Source organism: Anser anser (assembly GCF_964211835.1).
Source record: "Anser anser genome assembly, chromosome: 13".
NCBI lineage: Eukaryota > Metazoa > Chordata > Aves > Anseriformes > Anatidae > Anser > Anser anser.
Genome location: NC_139734.1, coordinates 16,243,642 through 16,260,588, shown reverse-complemented (window position 1 = coordinate 16,260,588; position 16,947 = coordinate 16,243,642). Strand labels below are relative to the sequence as shown.

General features: G+C 50.0%; 2 long non-coding RNA genes across 2 annotated transcripts; both read right to left on the bottom strand.

Annotated features, from left to right (window-relative positions):
• Positions 1-315: 315 nt before the first annotated feature.
• Positions 316-1,588, bottom strand: LOC310881032. Its single transcript, XR_014572068.1, has 2 exons — positions 1,022-1,588; positions 316-558 (listed from the first exon to the last, which is right to left on the bottom strand). It is a non-coding gene; the product is annotated as an uncharacterized lncRNA (long non-coding RNA).
• An 11,709-nt stretch (positions 1,589-13,297) lies between these two features.
• Positions 13,298-16,060, bottom strand: LOC310881031. Its single transcript, XR_014572067.1, has 2 exons — positions 15,840-16,060; positions 13,298-14,099 (listed from the first exon to the last, which is right to left on the bottom strand). It is a non-coding gene; the product is annotated as an uncharacterized lncRNA (long non-coding RNA).
• Between the last annotated feature and the right edge of the window lie 887 nt (positions 16,061-16,947).

The following is a 16,947-nucleotide window of genomic DNA, read 5'->3' as shown; positions in this document are numbered from 1 at the left end:
TTCATCTGGCATAAATAAAATAGTTTTCTGGGCTTGTATATTGTACATCTCTTTTACAGGCAGATGCCAAGGACCAGGAAGGTTTTCAGATGGCAGCATCACTGCTTGGCAGGCGGCTCATTAGCAACTGAGCACTTGTTTCTGCAATGCTGATGCAGCTACAAGTGTTGCACAAACTCCTATTAGGTGATCTGGGCTTGATGCCACACACTTCTTCAGTAGCAGTTGTTTTTTTGGGCAAACAAATTTTACTCCTTTCATGTTCAAATATGAAACACTTTCATGCCACGTAAAATTATGTTAAAATGCCCAAACTTAAACACTGAAGTTTATTTTCAGCAGAGAGGCATCAGACATATATAGATAAAATAGAAGGATATTTCAGAGTTGTGTATCATAAACATTCATTGAAGTCGAGCAGAGTGGCTTTCACTGACTTCAGCAGACACTGGATGAGATCTTTGAAGATCAAAGGGTGCAATTATATCTTACTTGCTGCTGTGAATCTGAGTCTTAAGCAAATTATTATGATGGTCTCTTTTTGGAGAAAAGCTTGCTCTGAAAAAAGAGAAGGGACAGCTTTAGGATTGAAGCCTGCAAGACAGCCACAAAAGAATTGCTACACCCCCCAAAAGACAACTGAGATACCTGTCAGCCTCCTTCAGGCTGGGAAAATTTATGTTTAGACCCATATTACATCTAAATTCCAGGGATAATCAGTAGAAGGGGACACTTGCCAAGGGAGAGGGCAGGTGACAGCTAAGAGCAGCCTGGTTTCCCAAGGACTGGAAGCACCAGCTGACGTTCATGGTCTGAATCAGGCCGGGGTCACACCGAGCCCCGAGGGCTCCTCTGCTCTCGCAGCCCAGAGGCAAGTACTGTGGGCTCTTGGTTTCTGCTTATTACCTGAACTGTGCATTCGTTACGCTTACATGAAGGGAGAAGGGCAACGTGCAATTATTTAATTCGTTACCTAACCACTTCCCAAAGTTCCCATTCACCGCGCACCATTCTGACACACCTTACATGCCAGGCGGCTGCTCACAGCGGGCCCAAAGGCAGAGCTCACCGCCAGCAGCAGGCTGGGGACGCTGTCTCTGACAGATCCTGCAGGGTGGAATTACACAGCTGAGGTGCCTGGGTACGGCGAGGCATGGGAAGGACATGAACTTGTGCAGATATCTTGTTTTGGACAGTGCTGCATGCCTGCTGTGAGCTAACAGATAAAAGAATGCATTCCTGCCCTCCAGCGTTGGGGTGGCTCCAGGCCAGCCGCCACCTCTTGCCTCCATGTGACCGTACAGCATCTCGATATGGCTGTTTGGTGCAATGCCACAAAAATCCCTGCCATCAGAGGTCTGAAGCAGCCCAGCACCTCGGGGACCTCCCTGCATGTAGACTGAGTACCCGAACGCTTCCAGGACAAGGGACATTTTGAGGCCGGTCACAGCAGTATGGGTCTGAACTTTGGCTAAATTTAGTAAACCTAGTGTCTGGGTGTTAAGCTAAAATTTCTCTGATCTTCCTGCTCATCTTCCCTCCTCCTTACCTGTTTCCTCCCATTCCAACCCGGCCTCCTCTCCCACCCCCTGGCCCATGCTGTCTGTCTGTCCCCAGCCAGGCTGTCCCACGGTCGCAACCGCAGCACTGAGAGGGGCCGCAGCTTTTTGCTCAGACAACACTGTCACCAGCAGAGCTGAACAAGAACTGCAGCTTTAGCTGCAGCAACCCCCGCAGTACGCCCAGACAAAGCCAGGGGCTTTAAGGAGCTTTAGGTGCTCCAACAGGAGCTTTTGCCCACCCCAGAGACACAAGTGCCGTGAGGTCAGTGCCCTGCTGGGTCCCACCTGGGTACCCGGTGCCACCTCCCTGTCTGGCACCCCGCCAGCCAGAGCCTGAGCATCCCAGAAGCCCTCTATTGCAATTAACCCATATCTTTTCAAAAAATAAATTAAAAAAAAAACACAAGGAGTGCTATCGGACAATCCCCAGGATGACCCCTTACCTTATCCACGCAGCAACAGCCAACCCACTCCCCAGCGTGGCTGTGCATGAGCAAGCGTAAGTCACTGACAAACAGATCACATTAGGCAGGATTAGTTAATTAACATCTGTAAAGGCCTTTGAAGTTGACAAGGACCTACAGCTGCCACATGTTGCACTGCAATGGGCCCTGGAGCTGGTCACTACACGGAAAGCCACCATGCCATCCCCTGTCCTTCCCCATGAGTAACCCACGTTGTGGCTAGGAGGACGCGGGGCACAGCACCATCCCTAGGCACAAGCCCTCACCCAGCTGCCCCCACAGCTGCTCAAAGCAGAGCAGGGAGGGAGGAGACCCAGAGGTGCTGATTTTATCCACCAAGGTGCTCCTTTACCCTATGTGCCTGCATCACTTGCGTGGTACGCAATTCACCTGCACTGACGGCAGAGAGAAACTAATGAAATTTGCATTTCTAAAGCACTCTACGTCCAGTCCGAATCTTGGTGCTTTAAGAAAAAGGAAAAAAGATGAAAACCTACTCGTGAAAAGCACTGCCACCCTCCCCTCCCCAAGCAGGGCCCTTTGCCTTTGGTTTCCCACTGCCCCGCAGTCTCACCATCACTTGCAGCTGGAAACACCTGACGTGAAAAAAAGCCCGAGTCTCTCCACAGAAGCACAGAAGTCATCGAACCCTGTGACTATCAAACCTTCTGGGAGGCACGCAGACAGAAAAAGTCTCACCCTATTTCCTCGACTACTGGAAGTTGTTGCAATAGCACACACCAGTCGCTGTGCAACCCCCCTCTCCCCACTCCGGGTGGCTGCAGGGGCAGCCACGGGCAGGAGCTGGGCCAGCTGCCTGCTTGACAGCCAGAGTTTAAACAGATAACACAGCAAAGATTAGTATAATTAGCCCCAAAGTAAAGAGATCCTGTTAAAGTGTGTTTTACTGCTGCGTGTCTGAACGCTTTTCTAGACCGAGCTCGCGAACCTCGCCGTTCCCCCCACGGGAGCCCCCCAGTTCGTGTGTATTCATTAAAATCCTTTCCTAATTGCTCCCTCATCAGCTATGAATCTTAAGAAGCTTAGCTGCTAAGTGCTTAAATTGTGTTTACTGACAGAAAATAGAATATTTGCTGATGACTAGATGGTGATGACTCGGGATTGTTGCGGGGGCCTCAAACCTTGGAGGAAAGGCAGCGAGGCTTGCTTGCACTGAGATTTTGTCCTTAAGGATGGGAGACGTGGTTTGTCCAGACTGTGCAGTGCCAAACACAGCCTTGCAGTGCTGATGGGGAAAAGCCTCCAGCCCAGGCCGTGGTCAGGGTCCCCTCCAGCTGCAGGAGGACGGAAAGGCAGCGGCGTTGCAGGGAAGGATGCTCTGTGCCCTCAGACCAGCCTGCAGCCCTACAAGCACCTTCAAGGCATTCACCCACCCTGCCTGTACAGGACAGCCAGCAGCTGCTGCTCAGGTACCAGGGCTGTGCTCAGCCCGGTGCCCTGCGCCCAAAAAGCAGCCTTGTAAGCCTTAACCTGAAAGAAACTGGCTATTGCAGAAACATATATTAACTTTTTTTTTTTTTTAAGCTCATATCCCTTGGCTTTTGCTCAGAAGCTGCTGTGGGGCAGCCCTGCATTGAGTAGCTGATATATTTATGAAGTCCTAACTTCCAAAAATATTGCCAGCAGCAGGCCATAATTCTCTGATGTGTGACCTATGGTTTTTAAATACTGACCTGAACAAACTGGCTACTGGGAATATGTGTGTTTTTTCCTTCCCAAGTTCTCCTCTGAGACATATTTACTGAAATACTTTATTACCTCATCAGTGAGCATAATTTAAAACTGCAGTTAAGCACTCAGCGTTTAAGTAAAAGCATGCATCATTCTGACAGCATTTGGTTGTGAGGGTATAAAATTTTCCACAAACTATTAGCCCCCAAATTTCTTAAGATTCTCAGCTATTAGCTCTGCAAAAAAATGCTCCAACTTCAGCACGCTCACTGAAATGCATCTCAGAGCTTTAGCTTCAGCTGTCTGTGCTTTAAGGTAACTGTTGTGGATTGGCAAAATGTGTGAATTTAATTAGTGTAATCTAAACAAAAGAATCATTTCAGGGCTGCTTTAATCCATATGAGACCAATATGTTGATTTGTCAATGTGAATTTAATTAGCGTCTTCGAGTCTAAACTCCAACTCCCCCTTCTTTTATCTAATTATCACATTTATAAAAAACATTATCACATATTCGTTGGCCTAACTGTTTTGCCACGCAGTCAGACCGAAGTCCCAGAGTCAACATGCACTTCTAATAAGCTCAATATGTTTCAAGAGCACCGCGCTTGGTTCAGCAGCACCCAGTACAACAACTGCAGCACGCTTCCTCTCGAGAGGCCGAGGACAACTTCGCAGCCATTGTATCTTTTCCCTGTACTTTGCCATGCAAAGAGAGATCCTTCTGGTGTAGCCATTGGTGAAATGCATCAATTGCACGCCTTTCTGGGGACAGCCACCACGAGGCATTCACTTACGGATGACTAATTGAGCAGAGAACAATTGCTATTCATTTCACAAGTGGTTCCCAAGGGCTGGAAAGGGGCAGGGGGGACTGCGTCAATTCACTGTTCATCAAGCAAACATCCAAGTCATAAGCACGACCCAAATCTCTCTGGGGTGGTTAAAGATGTTCTCATTTCTCCCCGCAGCCCCTATTTGTTAAAGGCGGTGTGGCAGTTCCCAAGCTGCAGGCAGGGTGCTGGCCCCAGGAGCTCCACAGTCACCGCAGAGCCCACAGTGGCCAGGGATCCGCAAGGAAGCCCTCGTATAAGGTCCCAAAAGGTCCCCACAGGAACATACCTCCCATGCAAAGGGAGAAGAAAGGTGAGGTTCCCACCTGGCCACCCACCAGCATTGCAGCAACTCTCGGTGCCTCTATGGGCCACTGCCACCAGGCTCCCCAAACCCCAAGTCCCAGACCGGGCAAACTCACCTGCTGGAGGCATGCACGTGAGCTACTGCCACATACCTGAGCTAGAAGCAAGGCCCTCACTCGTCCCTGGCTACAACTGCACTGCCACATGCCTTCCCCTACAGACAAAAACCCTTCTGCAGGTTATTCATCAGGGAGCACACAATATAGTTCAAGGAGGTTGAAACTGTAGGCCCAGATATTGTCTTTTTAGTTAGGCAGATTTCCCCCAAGTGCAACCCATTGCAAGTCCTTCAAGATAGACACGGAAGGCGTAATCCCAGATCTCCCCCCACCCATTCACAATACAAATCAGAATTTCCCCTCTTTTCCCACCATAAAAAATAAATAAATAATCCAGTACCAAAGACAAAGGTTGGATTTTAAAAGGAAGAACAGCGCTTGTCTCCAACACAGCTGTGCCCCATCCTCCAGATCATTCTCCTGCCTGCTCTCCTTCAGCAGGGCTGCAGGACATGATACAGCGACACATTGCTATATTCTCCCTTCCACATGTAACTATTGCATTTGAAGATAAAACTGGCTTCACGTTCCAGTTGTGATTATCAGACAGTTTGACTAAGAGAGATCGACAAGAAACTTCACCATGAGCTGCTGAAGATAGCACGTGGCTTTACAAGAACACTGATCAGGTTTCTACTCAGAAAAAGGTAAACAAGCTCTGCTAAGAGCTAAATCCTTCAAGCGTTCATACTGCACTTCAAAAGCCAAAACAGGGACAGGATTGGTGTCTGTATGAGTTGCTTGGCTATCTTGCCTGTGTCAACAGCCCAGCTGCTGCAGTCTAGCTCAGCTCCTCTCCTTTCCTCGCATAATGCAAGGGAAATGCACACCCACTTCAGGAACCACGTGCTGGAAATTAGAGAAGAAAACTTAAGAAAACTAGTCTGGGAAAGTTATTTAGGTCAAAGTTTCCTGAAAGTCTTGACCATGGATGAGTTGTTGCTCTCTAGAGATCCTGCCTCATGCATGTGGCCCTTGCAAATTTGGTCTCCTTGAAGTCAGCCTGAGCAAGCAGATAGGATGGAGCAGGGGATTTTTTGGGAGCTCGTTTAACACAGCTGGTATGAAGAGTAAAAGCTCAGTCTCGCATTGGCTGGAGAGAAAGGGTTGCAGAAGGGTCAAAACCAAGCCAGATCCAACCACCAAACAGCCAACCCACTACAAAGCTCTCCAGAAACAAAGGAACTCAGGGATGAGGCCAGTGCTGGGAGCAGGAGAGCTACACAGCCAGCCATCTCCTCCAGCCATCTCAGAAATTATAGGGAATGGAGCAAGAAGAGAGATTCCCTGGTCTGTTCCCCCACCTCAAGATCGTGTAAGCCTGCATCCCTGCAAACACATTTACCATGCTGTCCTCAAGCCCTCCAGTGCCAGAAATGCCCTGGGCAATCCCATCCCTGGTGACTCCTAACATCTCAGAAGGATTTCCAGGCATGAAGCCCACACGTTCCTGCTGCAGCCTAAACCCCTGACTCCTTGCCTTAGCCCTAGCAGATACAAGGAACAAATTACTCTTCTTCCCTGCAGCAGTTTTGGGTATTTGACTGCCATGTGTGCACGAGATGGGGTGGCAGGAGAGGGGGAATCTCCAGCAGCAAGAGCCACTCTGTCATGCAAAAAGATGAAATTCTGCTTTTTGGCAAAAGTGAATTTTCATTAATTCCCCCAGCTGGAGATTCACCATTTTCCAGAGGAATTTGGCCATTTTCCCAGTGTGCAAAGCCTCTGTGGGTTAGCACCAGCAGGGTTTCATTTTCACAAGATCAGTCTCCAAATACGCAATACAGCCTATTGTCTAAATACAGTATGAGCACAGCTAACACCACCTGATCGGGGGCCTGGTTTCCCAGCATTTTACTTCCCCCATCTGTTGGCTTTTAGCATAAATTGAAGCGAGAGTGCCTACTAATACTAGTCTCTCATTTGAACGTGCTCATGAAGCCATATTCGAACATGCAGAGCATGTTGGACCAAGTTCAGTGTATGCAAAACGCAAGGCGCATCCCCAAGACAGAACTGGAATTGCTTTGAGGGCGCATTCTTCGCCCAGACCACTTTCTGCTATGCATGCATATGCTGGAGTCTTCTTTTTGGAAAGAGAGAAACGCACGTAAGTGGGAGCTTCCCCCAGGCTAACTGATCCCACTCCATTTCTCATCTGACCCCCAAACACATTCCAAATGAGCTGGGAGGAATCAAGACCGTTACGTGGAAGACGTGGAGCTCCGAGTGATGATCTCCCAGATTTCCTTGCACGTTAATGGCTTGGATGCATGACAGTGACGCAGCTCTGCACAGCAGGACGGCCTGCAAAAAGCCAGGCTGGCATTTCCAAGCTGCATGGGGCTTTCACATTCTGCAAGGATCCTCTGTGCAGAACTGCTATGGCAAACCTTAGCCTCTGTACCTGGTGAAAATGCAATGGATGGGTACAGACACCAAAGCTAACATTTCACAATCAATCATTTCTGAGGAAACTTTTGTGAGCATCGCAGCTCGGTTTTGTCTCAGGGAGCTGGGACTCCGAGGGGCTGGGGTTTGTACTTGCCCTTGACCATTTCCTTCACTCTTCTGACCCAGGTCACATCCCTGCAGAGCAGGGCTCCTCGCATGCTGCCAGGGATTGCCATGCTCATCCCAGGCCTGAGTTTCTGAAGGTCAGTTACCCTGTAGCCCGGGCAAGGACGGATCACACTGATTAGGTGCTGATTTTGGTAAGCTTCTTAGACCCAACCCATGAGGCTTTTCTGGATTTGTGTGCCTGTAATTTCAATAAAGGAGCTTCTTCCATATGTGCACCTTCTCAGTATCTCAGTTTGCCTTTATCTCTTTGATTCATCCTTAAAAACAACCATAAAGGCATGTTTCACTTTTCATCCTGTATTTCTCAGAAGTGCTTCCCAAGGACAGAGGTGCACCAGCTCCCTTCCCAGGGACCTGCAGGTCAGAGCATGACTGCACCAATGGAGTTTGCACACCCGCATGCACTGACTTGGTGATATATCCAATATTCTTCCTAGGGCACCCCCTGGGCCCTGCCCTTTGAACATCCAAGCAGCAGCACAGAGCGCTTGACAGTCAGCACGCTATTTTCTACTTTATATTCCTCAGAAAGTTCAGCCGAGACCTTATCTGCATCCCTACAAGTGCACAGCAGACCAAACTCCTTTCTGAGCTCAAATCTCCGTTCACCTCCTCCTTCCTCCAGCACCACACGCACATTTTGTCCTCCCCCAGTGCCGCATGTGTGAGCTGCAGGCAGGAGCAGGGGAAACAGAGCAGGCACAAGAAAAAGGGTGGTGTGGGGTGAGGCAGGAGGGATGCCAGGAGAGCCACCACACGGCAATGGATGTGGTCCAGCAGCTCCTGCCACAGGCCAGCTCCAACCCTCCACCAGAGGCTCACAGCTACCAGAGGAAAAGAATAACCCAATCGTCTTCCCCCACCCAACACCCTTTTTTGTTGGGAGGTCCGAAAGGCTCAGCTGGAACCATCCCTCCGCTGCAGGAGGGTCCCAGCCCCTCCCCTGTTGCTACCCCCACTGCTGCTTACCCCTCCTGTGGGACCCCCTGCACACCGAAACGCGCTGACAGCACAGACATTGCAAAAAGGGTGCCAAAGCATCCACAACGTCCCCGACAGCCACTGCCAGGAATAGAAGCGCCTCTTTTCTACTGCATTTGTTTCCTCACCCTCAGTCTGCATCATTGCCTGCACAAGCCCTGAGCTGCCAGCAGGCCCAGGGCCACATCCAGCACAGCGCAGCGCTGGCTGCATCCATAAGCCAGCTCCATGGCACTCCTGGGGCCGGGGCATGAACATCCCCCGGGTGAGAATGAAAAGCAATTAGAGATCCTCCATGCACACCTCTACTGCCTCCCCTGCTCCTGCCCACATCCCTACCCAAACCCCAGGTGTTCAGGCATATTTTTCCCAGAAGACTTTCCCCTTTGCTCCGGCTTTAGTGGGAAAAGGCATAGGTGCCCCGCAACTCCTGGGGCTCTTTCTGACAGGGCAGCAGTGCCAGCAGGCATCATTCCTCCAGAGGACGGTGCTTTGGCAGGGAACATCCCGTTCCTCCAGAGGAGGAACAAAAGGACGTGGGTTTTAACCGCAGCACAAACATCTCCGTATATAGCCCTGTGCTATTCTCATCCCCATGCAGCTCCTGCCCAGGGAAGCCACTGAGTGAGAGGCACTGTCAGGGCTTGCCACACACCCCAGCGCTCCACGGCAAGCCGAGAGAGGCTGGAATAAAGCTTTCTGGGGCCAGAGCTATTTCTCTTGCCTATACAAGACGCCTCTCAGTGCTGGCCCTGCTTGTGCTAGGAGCCGCGCAAACATTCTCCAAGCGATGCTGCGTCCCAAGTGAGCCTCCACACAGGCATTGCCTCTCCTGAAGGCTGGGTCCGACTTGGCAAAATCCCTCCCCAGGAACAGAGCAAGGGGCTCTTTTACTTCCTCATGCCCAGGGCAGGACCTCGGCCCAAAGAGCCCCTCTCCATCGGCACAGACCACAGCAGGAGGCAGCCACTACTTTGCAACACCAGGAGTTTCTCAGCAGCCCTGGGTAGGTTTGTAAGCTGTGAGCCCAACACTGGGGGCACACCCCCCCCCCCCCCCCCACCTCTTCCTCTTACCAAACCCCTTCTTTAAGGAAAAAGGAATTCACCCCCCAGTTGCTAAGCACTCCATTTAACTCCTTCATCAACAGAGCCAAATGGTTGGGTCTGTCCTGGGCAGAGAAGGCTTTGGAAACGCTGTGATTCTTTCTCACTTATAGATGGAAAGAGAGGGAACTGTTGCTGACTTCCCCACCAGCAAGTGGTTTTGGTTGGAACTTGTCCACTTCCACCGCTTTTTTGACAGCAAACCAAAACCCAAACTTTCCGCTGCCAAAGTGCTTTTTAATGTTGAAGCTGTAAATTCTCCTCAAAGCCTGTAACTCAGTCTGCTGCACGCTCCCTCCGTGCGGCTGTCCCCAAGGAGAGCTCGGCAGCCCCGCGCCCTGCAGCCCCCGCTCCAGCAGGGTCACCCAGCCAGGCGGCGACACATCTACTGGTGTAAGGGGGGAAAACGTTCTGTAATGCACCACACCAGACCTCCTCGAAGAGCAAAGCCCCTTTTTAGCTAACTCGCCTCAAGTCGGGTGCTTTCCGCTCCATACCCATTGTGGCAGCTGTGGGCAGAGCCCATGGCCCTTCCCTTTGCAGGGCAGCACAGGCAAACCCCCCCAAGGGAGGGACTTTCCACTTGTAAAATCCACCCGCTTCGGTGGGAGCTTCCCTATGGGCCACTGCAGGCTCTAGATCATAAGATATCCCGAGTTGGAAGGGGCCCATAAGGATCATCGAGTCCAACTCCTGGCACCACACAGGTCTACCCAAAATTTTAGACCATGTGACTAAGTGCACAGTCCAAACGCTTCTTAAATTCCAGGCTCTGGTTTTCCAGAGCTGTTGGATTTGATTACAGTCACCTCCCAAATGCACCCACTGCTTTTATTAATTATTTTTACTGACCAGGATTTCATCCTGGCGGATTTGTGCACGTTACTGCATGCCAACTTCAACCCAGGCAGGAAAGTAACAGCACCGTACCACACCGCAGAGAATCCAGCAAAGTATTCATACTGTGGACTTCAACATAAATCACATAAACCTTATATTTCTCAGTAAACACTCTGCCAAAAAGAAAACGCCTGCTCCCAGCTCCGTCCCTCCCTATCCCAGCATGCAGCTTTGGATTCCTGTGACTCCTAGGCAAGAGGAAGCCTTGCCAGCACAAAGACTGAGTGGAAACACAGCTCAGGCTGGCCATCACCACTCTACATCCCAGGGAGCAGCAAGAGCCAGGCACCAGCGTCCCCGGGGAGCCAGCAGTCCTACACCTGGAAGCGACTCCAGCACCCACCACACGCGATCCCCATTCTGGTCTAGCTCTGCATCGTCAGAAACCAAACAAGACCCGAGTCCTGGTCAGATTTTGGGTGCCAGGGCTGGCCCCAGCAGCAGTCCCACACAAAACACATTGCCTGGTTGTCACCCTCGAGGTTCCCAAGCAGTGGTGCAGCCCCAGGAAAGATGCTCTGAATTTTAAACAAGGGTGCTGGGGTTCACCTACTACAGGCAGCCTTTCAGATGCCGATCTAACACTCCCTTCCACCAGTGCATGACTGCCTTCCTTCAAGCACAGCAAATACGATGTGCTTTTTGGACAAAGCATTACATGCAACTCCTGGGTTGGAGTTTAAAACTGCTAATGTCTTTTGGAGGTGTCATAGACTAATCAAGGGTAAACAATAAAGTCTTCCTGACTTGCTACCGATAAAGGTGCAAACACTTTCAAACAGCAGTTGCATTGTGAGGGCACCTTTCTGTTACAGGGCAGAAAGAGGCAGCTGGCGGGCAGGAGGCTGAATACCTCGTGTACTTGAGAAAGTGCATTTGCACACATAGCGTGCAGAGAACCCAAGCTCCTGGAAAAGCCTGCTCCAGTCAGATCAGATCAGACTTTAAAAACTGGCTGCTTTTGGGGAGAGGGGAGGGCAGGGAGGAGGCTAATGGCTGCTTTATTGCATTAGACAGTATCTTCATTAAGGCAGAAAGGAGTAACCGAGGGGAATGTGCACGTAGCGTGACTTCTTTGCTAGAACCCCACAAACCGCCAACTGGCAGCTCCTTGGCTCCTGGCCACTCAAATCCAGGGGACCATCTGGCAACTGGTTCAGTTATCCCTCCCCACTTAACAGATGCGCACTAGATGGTGTGGGAACAGCATTTTGCAGAAGCAATTAGTTTAATCCTTGGCTAAACAGTTTAAATTCCAAGCTATTTGGGAAAAAAAAAAAAAAGCCACACCAAACAAGCCAGCTTGCTTCTAATGTCATGAAGAATAACCAACTAGCAGCCGGTTCTGCTGGTGTCACTGCTGACACGTGCCCATGGGGCTGGTGGCAGCTGCACCAGCTCTCGCTCCTCGTGCCGGACAGCCGAACGCTGCCAGATTTGTTCCAAGGCTGCAACCAGCATCACATCGCCTCGTGGTGCCCGCATTCACCGCCCGACTGCCGAAACCCAGCTAGGTAGAGGCTGGTCTATGAAATGTACACCTGAACGCCAGCTCCCTGTCCAACCTCGGGAAAATCATTTAGCCTCTGTGCCTGTGCTCCTCGCCGTCTCCAGAAATTGGGGTAGATTATGGGATCCTGCTCCAGGGAAGGTGGAATCAATTAGGGTCTGTGAAGCACTTGGAGAGTCTTGAATAGGACGAGTCATAGAAATGCTGAACGTTAATAACAATTACACTAACTGATTAATTATTAGTGAATTAGAACAATTTCATTCTCTCAAGAGGAGGAAGATTTGTTTTCTAGCCATTTCTTTTGCTTGTTTCCTTAAAAGAGTGACTTTCCGACCGGAGAAGACTGAATGAGGAGCTTAACCCAAATAAAATAAATTGCCAGTAATTTCTGGTATCCCCTATGCCATTATTGAACAATTTGCATTTGAATCAGGGCTTTTTCCATCACAATCCAGCTTCACCTGATCCTGCTCTATAATCACCATCCCCATTTATGAAATCCCAGCATGTTGCCGCAGAAATTATGTCACAAATTCATCATTATGACTTCCCCAGCAGGAGCAATTGGAGCTGAAGATTGGCTGTAAAAGTTGCCTTTTTACCAGTCTTGCTTTAAAGATATTTTAATATTTTTAAGGTAGAGAAGTGAGATTAGCTACCATGGGGAATTAGGCGAACATGTCATAAATATCCCAGGGATATGAGATTACACCCATGAGTCACAGGAACCATAAAATATGATCAAGGGACTTTATAGAGGATGATCTTTGAAATCAACTCCTAATCTCTAAGAGGTTTACATAAAACAGACTATTAGTTTAAAAAAAAAAAAAGTAATTCAAAATTCAAAAGAGAACCAGACTGGTAATAGCAAAGTTACATCTATTTCCATCAAAAATAAAAAAAAGCAGACCTGTCAAGACACTCCAAACACCAAGGCTTGCAGGTTTGTGCATTCCTTTGGTAACATGATAATTAGTCAGACACCATGGCAAGAAACAGCCAGAGAGTGAACTTTTAATTTAAAAAAAAAAAAATCATATTTATGTACTTCAGACTCCTCCCAGTAGCTCCTCTCACTGCCACTTTTGAAAGACTGGTATGTGTCATATTTCCTAACAAGAACTACTGAAGAACTTTGGGGAAAATCTTAAAACAAAGAATATTTACACTATAAGCAATATACTTTACCTGTAATTGTACTATTATCCCCTTTAACTATTGAAAATAAACCACATTGGAATAAAACCTCTTTACATAGCAGCTAGAGCTGAGAAAATCATCCAACATAGAATTAAGGGTGCCTCATGGAGAGCGGAGTGCCCCGCCTGGGAACCACGTGCAGCCTCAGCCTGCCCCACGTTCGGTGCTGCTCTCCCCACGCACTACGTTAGCGCCCCACTGATCACGCCTCCATTGCTGCCGGGCAGCCCCATGCACACAGGTGGGCACCACCGTGACCACAGCATCCACCTTACTCCAGCTCCGCAGGGACAACACTCCTGCCCTAGCCTCTGCATCCTCACGGAGATAGGGTTAGGTGGAGTCCCCCAAATATCCCCTGGCAATTAGCAAGGGAGAGGAGCACACATGTTTTCTTTTTTTTTTTTTTTTTTTTTAAATCCTGCTTCAAACCACCCCCTCTCCATCCGGATCCTTGTCCAATAGGCTCAACATCATCCTGATGTTTGGCAACACATCACAGATTGGAATATATTTACCATCTTCCACTGTTCCACCAGTGCTTTGTGGAGCAAGGCATGATACAGAAGAAGTGGCACAACACAGACAGGGTTTGGGGTGCCCTGCGCAGCAGAGGAGCGAGGCGTCGGGGCTGGAAAGAAGCAGCACATGGAGGAATCAAGGGAAAGCAAGAGGAAGTTTTCTCCCAGCCATCCTGGGCACTTGCTGGGCTCTGCTCCACTTGGTCCTTTCCAGGGATTGCTCCAACACTTGTGCACCTTTCCCACTTTGTCCAGGCAGCTGCAGCAGGGCCAGAGCTCACCAGCTCCTTCTGGGTGGCTGGAGAAGCGGCTGCTCCTGTGGCAGAGGAGATCAAAGCCACCATGTGCCAGTTCCTCTCTGCACAGACTGTTAACTCAAGCTGCCATCAATTCTCGTTTGCGCTAACACAAACTATGGCAGCTGGAAAATTACCCCGTTGTAAATCACAAGCACTTGTCAGCCATCAGTCTGCTGGTTCTATGTGCAGATTTCTCCACTTCTCCCCACCAGCTTTCCACCTTTTCCAAATTAAGAAGTGAGGAAGCCAGACAAAAGATACGTCCTGTATTTATAATTTATAATTATAAAAATTTATAATTTTTTTGTGTGACGTTATTAAGCAGGCTTGCAGGTTAACTAGTTCTTTGATACTTCCTACCATGCACAGTTTGACTGGTAAAGGAGACACGTGCCATTTTAGACTAGCTAAAACAAGCAAGTGGGGAAACATAAAACTTTGTCAAAAAGGTGAAAAAACAGGGGGGGTCCTTAGCATAGGAGATCAGCACAACACATCCCCAGTAATCATCAGCATTCAGGTCCCCCAGCTATAAACAGGAGTTCTTTGAGCACTGTTAAGTCTGTTACACCACAATTGTACCCTCCCACTTCTGAGCAGCCACAAACAATAATTAATTAGCAGCAAACACTCTAATGGCTATTTCATTCCTATTCCAGCAATTAGACTCTTTCAGCCAAGAGATCCATGCCTGCACGTTCCCCTCTTAGCTCCATGCAGCACAGCTCATTAAGGGAAAGAGAAGGAAGAAAACTCCAGAGTCATTCAGTGCCTGAAGAAGGGGGAAATAAAGGGGCCCATCCCTGTGGCTGGGTCCCAAGGAGCAGCTAATGAGATCCCCAGTAGGCAGCAAGCACGTTTGTGAAGGCCAGACACCCCCAGTCAGCACGTACAGAGGATTGCCTGCAAAGAGCACCCCCGGCATCTGACGTGCAAAGAGGGAGTGGGAGGTAGGAGCCCTTGCTGAGTTTGGCCTGTAGACCCCTTCAGAGACCCCAAAAGAACTTTCTTCCATAACGTTATGGGGTACAGTCAGAAGTTCGGGAGGTAAAAATCACCCTCCCTGCATCCCCCATCGCATTCTCCTGTAAGGCCTGCAGGCAGGACCGTGCCCACAGCCACCTCAGCCCACTCTTCCACGTAGTGCAAGCCCCAAACATGTTATAGATGCATCCCCGCTGGCCACACCACGACAGGACAAGAGCTAGATGTGGCACAACCGCCAGTCACCTCTCCTATGCAACCAAAAGCTGGTGTCACCCACAACACCGCGGCACCCATGGCAGCAACACGCCTGCCCTGCCACCTCTGAGGGCCAGGCACCTGCCCTCACTGCCACCACGAGGTAAGCCCCCTCCTCCTGGTTTGACACTCAAGGCACAGAAACCTCCCTGCTCACAGAGGGAGCACGCATCGCTCACTTTAAGTTTCACAGTTTAGGCACTTCGCCCCAAAGTTATTTGGTCTCAGCCAAGCTCAGGACAACCCTTTCCCCACCCTGAGGCCCTGCAGGGCCAGTGCCCCGTACTGTGGCAGTGCCATGGCAGCCTGGGGACACCCTGCCGGGCCCCACCACAGCACAGCCACCCTCCCAGCCCAGAGGCACCCCCAGCTTGCAGGGAGCCCCAGAAGCCAGCTCCCATCTCCCCACTTCTGACCAGGCAACCCTTGTGCCCAAGCGCTGCCATGAACACCCTCCTCTTTCCTAGGACCCCATTCAGAGAAGAAAAACTCAAAAAGTACACCATTTAACTCACATTATCGCCTGCTGCTTGGTACCACAGGATCAGCAGAAGCTCCCCCAGCGCACACATCCTGCCCCAGCTTCTCTCCCCCCTGCAGCTGGGAGCACTCACTATGGCAGTCAGGGGGCCCTGTGAGCTTTGCTGCTTAACCACCCACAGCTGCACAAGTAGCACCAATTCACTTGCTTGGTTTTGGTGCTGGGACTGTTCACACAACCCATAGAGACACGTGCTAAACCACCTTACCTGCTTTTCTCCTCCCTCTGCCTCAGTTTCCCTAATTTCCAGGCAGAATGGAGATCGCCCCGAGAGTGCCTGCAGCAGTAGGAAATTTGTTGGAAAAAATACCCTGTGCTAAGGCAGAGGAGAAGATACACATTGGTCCCTGCCGATCTGATGATCTGGATGGTTTCTTCTTCTTCCAGTCTCTGTATTTGGCTTGTTTAACCCCAAACGCATGACTGACAGACAATGAGGCACCTGGGCAGGGAAAGGCACCAGCAGCATCTGATGATCTGGATGATCTGATGATCTGGATGGTTTCTTCTTCTTCCAGTCTCTGGATTTGGCTTGTTTAACCCCAAACGCATGACTGACAGACAGTGAGGCACCTGGGCAAGGAAAGGCACCAGCAGCATCTGCTGCTGAGCTGAGCCAAATGCAGCCCTGGCCTGCACAGTTTGGGGAAAACTCTTTCTGCTGGCCACAGCACCTTCAAGGCAGCAGCGTTTTCCTGCAACCCCCAAAAATGCCCACATATTACTCACATCAGGACCTCAGAAAGCCCCTAAAGAAGAGGCAGGGCTGTTGCAGCCACGATGGTCTCAGGACAGCGGTGAGCAAAGCTCCTCTGGAAGAGCGATTGTCTTTTATGAAGCTAACTAATACAGCCTGGACACTCAGGTTTCCTCACTGTGTCTCTTTGTGCCTGGAGCTGTCGTCGTCGGGGACGAGCATTCCCAAGGTGCTGGCGTTGCACCTTCAGCAGCACACCAGGAGCAGTGGCACAGCTGCAGGGATTTCCTACGTTGCCCTTTGCTGAGAGAAGTTCCAGCTCAGTTACATGTCTTTTCTCTATTAATGGTATCTCAAGAGGGAGATATATACCCTCTAGATGTAC